The 11,039-nt window shown below is 36.5% G+C and overlaps 1 pseudogene; it reads right to left on the minus strand.

The window, feature by feature from the left end:
• Positions 1-7,765: 7,765 nt before the first annotated feature.
• Positions 7,766-9,861, minus strand: LOC140856216 (uncharacterized; annotated as a pseudogene).
• Positions 9,862-11,039: the final 1,178 nt, after the last annotated feature.

Genomic DNA, 11,039 nt, shown 5'->3' on the forward strand with positions numbered 1-11,039 from the left:
ATTTCATAGTCCAGATGGACAGCTATCGCAAGCATAATCCGAATGGATTTGAGCATTGCCACAGGAGAAAATATCTCATCATAGTCTATACCATAACGTTGACGATATCCCTTGGCAACCAGACGGGCTTTATAAGTCTCCACCTTTCCGTCTGTGCCCCTCTTCCTTTTGAAGACCCACTTACACCCTATGGGTTTTACTCCTTCGGGTGGGTCAACCAATGTCCACACATCGTTGACCTTCATGGACTCCATTTCGGATTTCATGGCCTCTAGCCATTTCTCAGAGTCAGGTCTCTGCATTGCATCCATGTAGGTGATCGGATCCTCATCGTTTTCATCAAGTTCGACAGGATCACCATCCCGGACCAAGAAACCATAGTATCTGTCCGGTTGATGTGGTACTCTACCAGACCGCCTTAAGGGTGTATAATCAATGGGCTCCGGATCTGATCTAATCAAATCCGGTTCAGGTTCAGTAACATGTGTCAGTTTTTTCACCTGTCGAACTTCGTCAAGTTCGACCTTAGAGGCAACAGTTTTTTCACTAAGGAACTCCTTTTCTAAAAAAATTGCCTTAAGGCTGACAAACACCTTTTGCTCATCAGCAAGGTAGAAATAATACCCTTTGGTCTCTTTTGGGTACCCTATAAAATTACACTTGTCAGACCTAGGTCCAAGCTTGTCTGTAATTAAACGTTTAACATAAGCCGGACACCCCCAAACCCTAAGGTGCGAGAGTACTGGCTTACGTCCTATCCATATCTCATATGGCATTTTGGCTACAGACTTACTCGGAACTCTATTTAGAAGGTAACAAGCCGATTCGAGCACATATTCTCAGAGGAAGATCGACAGACCAGCAAACCCCATCATGGATCGAACCATGTCTAACAGGGTCCGATTCTCCTTTCAGACACACCATTATGCTGTGGTGTTCCAGGAGGAGTCCACTGAGAGAGAATCCCATTCTCCCTAGATACGTCAGAAACTCATTGGAAAGGTATTCACCTCCTCGATCAGATCGAAGAGTTTTAATACACTTCCCAGTTTATTTTTCTACCTCATTTCGGAATAGTTTGAACATTTCAAATGATTCCGACTTATGCTTCATTAAATAGACATACCCATACCTAGATAGGTCGTCTGTGAAGGTTATGAAGTCGAAAAATCACCTCTTGCACTTGAGCTCATGGGTCCACATACATCAGAATGTACCAGACCTAAGAGTTCACTGGCTCGCTCACCTTTTCCAGTAAAAGGTGACTTGGTCATCTTCCCAAGAAGACAGGACTCACAGGTTGGAAGTGATTCACAATCACTAACTTCAAAATTCTTCTTGAGCCAACCTGTTTATCCTGTTCTTATTGATATGACTTAGCCTAAGTGCCAAAGGTAGACTTCTGACACATTATCTATTCTAAAGCATTTACCGAAGTTTTGAACCACATTAACAGGCTGTGATAGTAAGTAAATTTATTATTTAATTATCCAACAAATATTGTAACACCATTCAAAATGATATTGCAAATATTTCTTTTTATTAAAAAATCATAACCGTACATGGCCAAAAGGCCTACAGAAATAATATTTAATAAAAAAATTTGGACAATAGTGACATTCACTCAGAATTACATTACGAGAATTGATTACAAGACTCATGATTCCTAAAGCTAGAATGGAACTTTGCTTCCATCTCCAACGTTCAGGAACCTCTCGCCTTCATCAAATCTCCTACTGACCTGCAGACCCTGCATTGAATTACAAATATGATAAGGGCTTCCGGTATCCAATACCCAGGCAGTAGTATCACAAATCGAAAAGTTGCAAGGAGTTATCATATAATTACCTTGCTTCTTCGGGTCCAGGGAGGCAATGTATTGAGGACAGTTCCTCTTCCAATGCCCCTGCTTCTTGCAAAAGAAGCACTCCGCCTGGCTCTGATCGTGCTTGCGCTTCTTGGTCTGACCCTGTGCTACTGTCCCAGCATGAGATTGCACCTTCTTATTTTTCTTCTTCTTGTTCTTCTTCCCCTTCCCAAAGGGTTGACGACGAGAAGAAGACCCTCCCACTACATTCACCGACTCCTTATGGAGTTGGTGATCCTTCTCAAAGTTCTGCAGCAACCCAACAATCGTGGTAGTTTACTGTAGGCTTTGTCATTCGAAAATGAGTAAGGAATGGGAGGAAGGACTTGGGCAAGGAATTAAGGATCGCATCCTTACCGAGCTGCTCGTGCAGAGGAAAGCCCAATTTACTTAGGCGCTCAATCATCTCGATCATGTACAGTACATGATCAGTGACTGAGGTCCCATCCCTCATCCGAGCATTGAAAATGGCATAACTAGTTTTGTGCCTTTCAACGTCGTCAGGTGTGCCAAAGGAGTCGTTCAACATTTGAAGCATCTCCTGTGGCTGGGCTTTTCAAACCTTCGGCTGAACTTGTCATTCATTGCTGCAGTATAATACATCGAACGGTGGTGCGATCATTGAGCCACTTCAAGTAAGTATCTCGGATCGCCTTACTAGCATTCGGAGCTGGCTCCTCAGGTACTGGATCCGTTACTACATAAAAGATCCGCTTATGCTCAAGGATGATTTTCAATTTTCGATACCAGCTATCGAAATTGGGTCCCATGAGCTTGTCATTATCTAATAATGATCGGAGCAACAGGGTAGTGGCCATAGCTGCATAAAGGAAAACGAGACCTCTATTAGTACATAAATTAATACTAAAGACTTGGACTTTAGTCTAAAGTTTTTCCAATATTTTTACGAACTGGTAGCCTCATCCTCCAATTCGAGGAATTACTTTAATTCCTTAATGGGTACTAGAATCCACACAGACTACACACGAGCCCAACTTTGGTTGGTCAACCCATGTGCATATATGGGTAGGTTCTTAACCAGTTGTTTCTCTAAACAACTTCTAGTAATTGATTTTGCCCCAGAACCTAATCAGTAGGCTTTGGCCTCCACTGAAAAGATCTGGTTAGGTCCAACCATTAACATGACTTAATTTAGTGAATCGACCAATAAATGATCAGGCCCGACTTTGGCCGGCCAACCTAACCACCATCAGAAAGACTCAATCAAATTATCATATTATGAATAATAATTCCATTAGCCAATGAGCACCAGGCCTTTGGGCCTCCAATGATCATTGAACTAATGGACTCATTATCATTCACTTAATGGGAGGCTATGACTTAGTTATCATTATAACTTAATCATTTTAGGGACCTAATAATTTTGAGGATTTTATTAAAGAATAGTAGAGAAGAAATCATCCAGCCAATTTCAATCTCCCACTGACTTCACCAAGTCAGATTAAAAAAGATTTAATTAAAGCTGGCATTAGGAGCACCTAAATCAGTCACACTGATTTACCTAATGACATGGGTGAGCTCTAATCACCAAGTGATCTAATCAAAATCTAACTTACCAGATTGGCCAGGTAAGTGAGATCAGTGGTGGGGATTTGCCATTAACTCGTCAATGATCGAATCAATGCGAGTAGCTCCCGCTTAAGAACCACTGGTCAAAACTGCCGAACTTACCTTAGACACCAACCGGTTCATTAGTTTTAATTTTGATCAACTTAGTAAATAGGGCTCCACCGCGTAGCCATGAATTAAGTCCATCTTGGTCTAGTTAAAGACATGGACCCATTCAACTACAACTATTGAAGTTGAGTCTAGAGTATCCTTGACCTAATCTAATTCAACTTTTGATTAGATTTGACCAATTACTCCATTTAGTCCATTTTTTAAGCTAACCTTAGGTCTAACCCAATTATGGACCTAATTCATCTAACCCATTGACCCACAAGTTTATGCAATTGTCTTAGGTCTTAATTCACAATTCTAGACCTACTAGACAACACTTAATTCTTTTAATTAAGTACTTGGGCTGATGGGTCAGGGTTTGGTATTTCGAAAATAATTTTCAAATTTTGAAAGATTTTATTTTCTGTTCACCAAATGTGTTGACTCATTTCACAAACGGATCAGCACATTTCATAAACAGCAATCCTATTGCTCATTTCATAACAGAAAATAACTCAAAATAAATCATAAATTTTTTTTAGATCTAATCTAACACATTCATGATAAATTTTATAATTAAGTCCTTTCGTTGCTTCTTCGGCATGGGATATAATTGCATCAGCACCCCTACCGCCATAGGAGACCCCATCGAATGGGAAGAGGGCCTTTAAACTCTACTTTTCTCCTATGACCGGACGGCCATGGTAACCAACCCAATTAGATTACTTGCTACTTGGATCAAGTATATCTAAATATACCAATTTCAAAATTTAAATTTTGAATTTCAAATTTCAAATTTTAAATTTTAAATTTTAAATTTGAGATTTCAATCAAATTTCAAATTTTGAATTTCCAATCTTTGAATTTTAAATTTTGAATTTTGAATTTCAAATTTTGAATTTCAAATTTCAAATTTGAGATTTCAATCAAATTTCAAATTTCAAATTTTGAATTTCAAATTTGAAACTTCTAACAAATTTAAATTTCTTTTTTTTTTAATTTTGAATTTTGAATTTTGAATTTCAAATTTAAACTTATAGATTACACCTTAATCTACGCATGCATATGTATATCATATTCTAGAACCATGTTCTGATACCATTTGTAGCAAAAATTTAGTGCAGGGGCAAAATGGTAATTTTAAATCTTTTTCAAAATTATATTTTACAGTGGAATTATTAATTAATCTCATTAATTAATACTAATTAACCCTACACTAGGATCTAAATATGATACAACAGCATGCATTTAAATTTGAAATTCAAATTTGAATCAGTAAACCTTTTACAGTACTGTGTTCAGAACACATCACCTTTTGCGGGTAGTCGATCATCGCAATTTGATCACCGTCGGGGGCTCTGATCATCATGTCACAGCCACACAAATATCTGACCTCTGCGGATCATCCACACGAAGCTCCCGTCTGATCAGCTCCTCACGAATGCTAGTTCGTGATTTCACCCTTTTGATGGCAGATGTTGATCGAACTCCTTCGATCGATGTGTGCCGACTTCTGGATGCTCCGGATCATTTGCACAGTTGCTTGAGAGGCTGGTGGATCTCTCCCTAAAATTTGGTGGACTCACGACACTCGTGGCACACCAATCTCACTTCTCGAACCCTAGGTAGAAACCCTAGGGTACACACCAAAAACCCTGCGTCCAATTTTCTCTCTTTTCTTTCTTTTTCTCTCGAAGGTTTTGGACCTTCACCTCACACACAAGCCTTCCTCATGCCCCACTTTCTTTCTCTTAATTTTTCTGTGCACGCCCCACCTTTCTGCCATTTTTAAAACAACGTCGAACGTGTCTTATCCGCGTGAGAGGATAAAGACAAGTGGTTACACATTTGAATTCAAATCAAATTTGAATTCAAACGAAAACCAACTTATTCCTATCCTTTTGGGCGTGAGAAGAGAAGGGGCGTGGCTCTTTGTGTGTGGAAAATATTTCATGAGAAACCTTTTCTCGTGTAAGTAATGTGGCGCACAAAATGGATAAGGATGAAGGGGCAAGTGATAAGTTATCCATTCAAATTCAAACATGCTTTGAATTTGAATGGCTAACTAATTATTTTATCCATCCATATGGTGCACAAATGAGGGCGTGGGGAAGGGTTTTGCGTGAGAAAAATTTCACGAGAAGTTTCTTCTCGTGAATTCAAATAGGTGCAAGGAAGTTGGGTGTCATAGGAATTTAAAACAAGGTGGTTTGATTCAAATTGAGCCAACCTAGTTTAAAATAGGTTAAGCACAATTAGACCAGATTAAACCAACATAATTAGGCTTAATTAGGCTCAATAAAATTTAATCAAATCAGAATTAACTAAACCTAACCCTGATCAAATCAGGGACTAAACCACCTTAGCGATTAGGTCAACATTTAACCTAATCGGGTCAATCCAAACTGAATCCAATTCAATTGGACTTGATCCAAAAATAATTACTCAATCAAATTGAGTTAATTAGCGATCAAATCACTAATTAAACCTCTCATAAATATTGAGTCCAAATCCGATGGGCAATCAGGCATCAGAGACCATCGATATGAAACCCTGATCAAAGAATTCAAATTTCAAATTCAAAATTTGAAATTCAAAATTTTGACCCCGGTACCCAAAATGTGTGGAACTCATGATCAGAGAATCCTAATTCTCAATCATAGAGTTCAGACAGATAAGACTCATAATCAGCCATCAGATCAGAAAGGAACCTCTAATGTGTGTGACCCCGCAGGTTCGAACCTAAGCCGGTAGCACAGGAACCAATTTCTGTACTAATCGAAGTGACCATCTAGCAATGGTACCCGACGACCGGATAGGTCGAATAATCGCAATCACAATATTCAGAACCTACGTGAATATGGTTACCGTATAATTCATCCCTTTTGACCCCTGTGTTTAGGATGACTCAGGGTTAAACTGTCAACCCTGATGAGATCATCCGAATCGTGCTCAACTCAATTAGTCCTGTGACTCCTCACTAGGACTACCCTGGTCAAGATTTTGCTAAATTGAAACACGACTGTACACAGCTTTTAAACTGGAGTGGTCAATCCCATCTTGACACACGCACCGACAAGTCAAGTACTTGACTACACCCAGCAGCCTTCTGTCATTAATTAGAAATTCAGGTAGTCCAGTACCTAAGTGCAGTGAGTTGCTTGCAAGTCACCGTGGCGGTCTCAGGTCGGAGGGACATTTATACCATATCCCATCGGAGCAAATCTTGACAGCAGAAATAGCTCCGGAGTTGGTCACGTTCAGTGTAGATGTACCATTACATCTCACCTGTATGCCATACCAGTGTCTCCACACTCATTGGTTATGAGGACAACCAACCATATGGCACACAACGACTTATGCTCGATAAACTTGTCGTCCTTGGTAACAACGTATCATTTGATCGCGAACATGTTTAAGGACTAAGCGACAAATCCTCCTTTGTCGAGTCTAAATAGTCCTAAGGACTTCACCACAACACAGGAGTTCATTAGAAGATGAAATATTTGTGATGAAAAAATACCAAAATAAATTTTTATTTATTTATAATTCATGTACTAATACAAAAGGAGCACAACCGTCAACAGGCTGACGATTGGCTTTGGGACACTATTCCAATAATTTCTTTCCTTCGACAGTAGATCTTTAGTTTGACAGATAGTATTCACATAAGGAACACAACTGGAAGAGGCTCTACAGGGTATATAGACGGATGTACTGTGGCTTTGGTGGTAAGCTTGTTTATGCCTTTTTTAATTTAATTATTTTATAGTCACTCTAATGTGGTATCAGCTACTTTAATATAGTACACAATTAGTCTAGCATGGTATGTAGTTAATATAAAATGATACATAGTTAATCTGTTATGGTACATAATTAATTTGTTATGGTACACAGTTAATCCATATTCATATACAGTTAATCTATATTAGTACACAGTTAATTTATTATAGTACACAAATAATTTACTATTGATACACAGTGAATTTATTATGATATATAATTAATCTATATTGATATATGATTAATTTATTATAGTATACAGTTAATCTATATTGATACATAGTTAATATATATTGGTATATAGTTAAGTTATTATAATACACAGTTAATTTATTATTGGTACATAGTTAATCTATTACAATCTATAATAGATTATTGGTACACAGTTAAATTATTATATTTAGACTCATCTAAAATATAATGCTTATTATTGCTTTACTCGTGCAGGCATGGGCTGTTGAGCATGCTTACATGAATACTTTGTTCTTTTACATCATAAATCATAATGCTTGATGTAAAGATGGATAACCTCCAACCCTCTTCTGTATTTTTTTGTAATACCTTTTCAGGATCATGACAAAGATGTGTTTGTATGCCGTAACCTCGAGTTTGTCTATCGTGCATCAATTGCATAATTTAGAGTCTTATATGATCAACCATCTGAGGAATAGGAACATATCGAGCCTCCCAGATTCAACTATTAAAATATTCAGTCACATTAAATATCATGATACCCTAGCATGGATTTGGAAAGACTGAATTTGCCCAATGCTCTGGCTTCGCATGTGTTATAAAGTTACTTGTACCTGGGACTTCTGCTATAAGTTTGCTCATTAATTTTTGAAAAATATTCAACCTTGGAGTATATGTAGCAGCATTTAATAAATCAACCAACCTCTTCCTTTCAACTGCACGATAATGGACAAGCACTGGCATATAAAACAATTAAATGTTAACACATATAGCACCTGTATGTTAACATACTCAGATATTTTAAACATGCAACTTAAAAATTCAGAAAAAGATGTTGCATTCTTGATTTTTAAAATTATCTATGACATGATGTATGTAGTATGAGTGATAGCTATCAGTAAAGTACTTCAGTACTACTTTCATAAGCCCTTGATGTCTATCTGTTATAATTGTGAATGGTTGTCTATGATAGTTGACACAAGACTCTAAGGCTCCTTTGAGAATCTGACAAAACTAATCCCAATTATTATCATTCTTTGTATCAACAATAGCATATGCTATGAGGAACATATCATCATTTGCATCTTTCCCATAGCACCAAGTAAAACTCCTCCATCTTTATGCTTAATAAATGTTGTGTCCATGAGTATTAGAGGTCTACAACCTTTAATGAAACTATTGATTGAGGCTTTAAATAAAATGAATATACGTTTAAATCGACCCTTGAAGGTTTCATACTTTGCTATGCTGTCGGGTTCGTCTCAAGAATGGTATTACAATACCATCCTATTCGTTCATAAGATACTAACCTGTGACCATAGAGCTCATTCATAGCAACCTCTTTCCAATGCCAAGCTTGATGATATGGCAATTCCATACCAAATTCACGATGAATATCTTTTACAATATCACTTGGTCTATACAAAGGCATATCTTGAATTTTCTCCTTCACAATATTTGAAACACAATGCTTTGAAGCCTTAAGATGAGATCGATCTTGCAACCCCACTCTACATGTATGTTTATTGTTTATTATTTTAATTTTGAATCTATCTTGATTTTTAAGGTAAGAAGCATGAATGCGCCATCCACATCTTGTATATGCACACTCAACGGTTACACGCTGACGATCATTCTTCATAAATACAAAATCTCTATAATTTACAATGCAGAAATTATCAATTGTATCACGAAAGATTTTAACATCCTTAAATTCTTGACCTATACCCTCTATAGAGTTCTTCCAAGCATCCAATGTGTTCTTTGGACTTGGTTCATCTTCAATAGTAACTCTTGTTTCTTCAATTATTCAAATAAAATTACTCGAATTGCCAAATGAGGAAAAAATGAGATGAATTGCTCTTTTGACAATTTTAGAACAATGGACAGTTTCAGCATTTTGGGTGGGCCACTTTTCTTGTAATGTAAAATGATCACCTCATATTGATTATCACATTAGGTGATTTAATCTAATAAAAAATATTAAAAAAATATAAATAAATTTTGTATTACCTCATGTTGATAATCACATTAGGCGATTCAGTCACCAATGCTGAATTATATACAACCATATTAATTATTATAGCTTTTAACTTTAGATGTATTTCATATATATTCCTAATATCCTTATCCACCGTGAGCGTAACGAGCATTCTCAATTGTTAAGAATATAGAATTTTATATCAATTATTGTAGGGGATAAATGCTTCCATCTCTCTACTATTTTTTTGAAAATATAATTGAGAGTTGTATCTTGTTGAAATTGAAATGATATGGGCTTCAACACCATAAGAGCATACAGTCATAAAAATAGGATTTTCAATGTCCTTATAATCCATGACTGTTAGAAATCAAGATAAAGTCTTTTAAAAAGGAAAAGTCTTTAAAACTTGAACAACTCAACAAAACAAGAAGAAAGTATTTTATCGTGAAGGAGAGACTTAATACATACTTGAATCTTAGTATCACGAATGAATGAAATCATTTATTCGGCAAGACTAAGCAGATTTTTTAAATATGGTAGTTTCATCAAGTGGGGAAGTCCAAGAAACCTAAATGGGGCAAATTTTAAAAAAAAAATATTTCCAATCTTAATCAATGGGAAGAAAGATTTATCATGAAGGACAGACTTAATACATACCTGAATGAGGTAACTTCATCAAAAAGAGAATGCCAAGAACACATAAATGGGACAACTCCAACAATCCTATTACTTCCAATCTTAACAAACAGAATTTTATGTTGTAATAGGTAGTTCGAATAATCAGGAAGCATGGAATAGAATGTTGCAAAATTTGAAAATCGGATAATAAGGAACATCCTTACAACAGCAATCAACGTCAAAAGATAACTTAGGTATTTTTAAAAGTTGAACGGCGCTAAAAGGATATTTTATTAAGTAAACCTAAAAAGAGGGATCGAAAATTATACTTTTAATCAACGAGGAGTTTTTGTTAGAGTGGCATCAAAGGAAGGGTAGATAATTAAATTTTTGTAAAGTATAAATATTGTTATTTAAAAATATTTAAAATTAAATTTTAGAAAAAATTTAAAAATCTCAAATTAAATTCAAAATAAGTGAATAGAAGGTATTTACTGGACCCGACCTACGCTCCCAACATCGTTAAAAGAACGAAAATAGGGAGGTGTCCGTCTAACCAGCCTTTAATTGATATTAAATTTTATTTTTATTAAAAAATTACTCTGGCACCGCTGATGTCAAGGATGTCTCTCCCTCTCTCTGAGATTATAGCTCGCAAGCTGCCTCTTTCCTGGTATCTTCCTGTAAACGAACACTAGATGATTAAAAATTAGTAATATTGAGTGCTGAGCTCAGTTGTCTCATTCGAGCTGACATGGAAAGTTTTTCATTTCTAACAAGTTAAATAAAAGTATATTTAACAATCCATTAGGTACACAATTGACAAAACGTTGCCTCACGTTCCTAGCAGCAGCCAGACCAAGTCATCGACCGGTGCTGGTAATTCCTTCCCTCTTCTATGCAGCAGATGTTCCT

Source organism: Elaeis guineensis, chromosome 3, assembly GCF_000442705.2.
Source record: "Elaeis guineensis isolate ETL-2024a chromosome 3, EG11, whole genome shotgun sequence".
In the NCBI taxonomy this organism is placed as follows: domain Eukaryota; kingdom Viridiplantae; phylum Streptophyta; class Magnoliopsida; order Arecales; family Arecaceae; genus Elaeis; species Elaeis guineensis.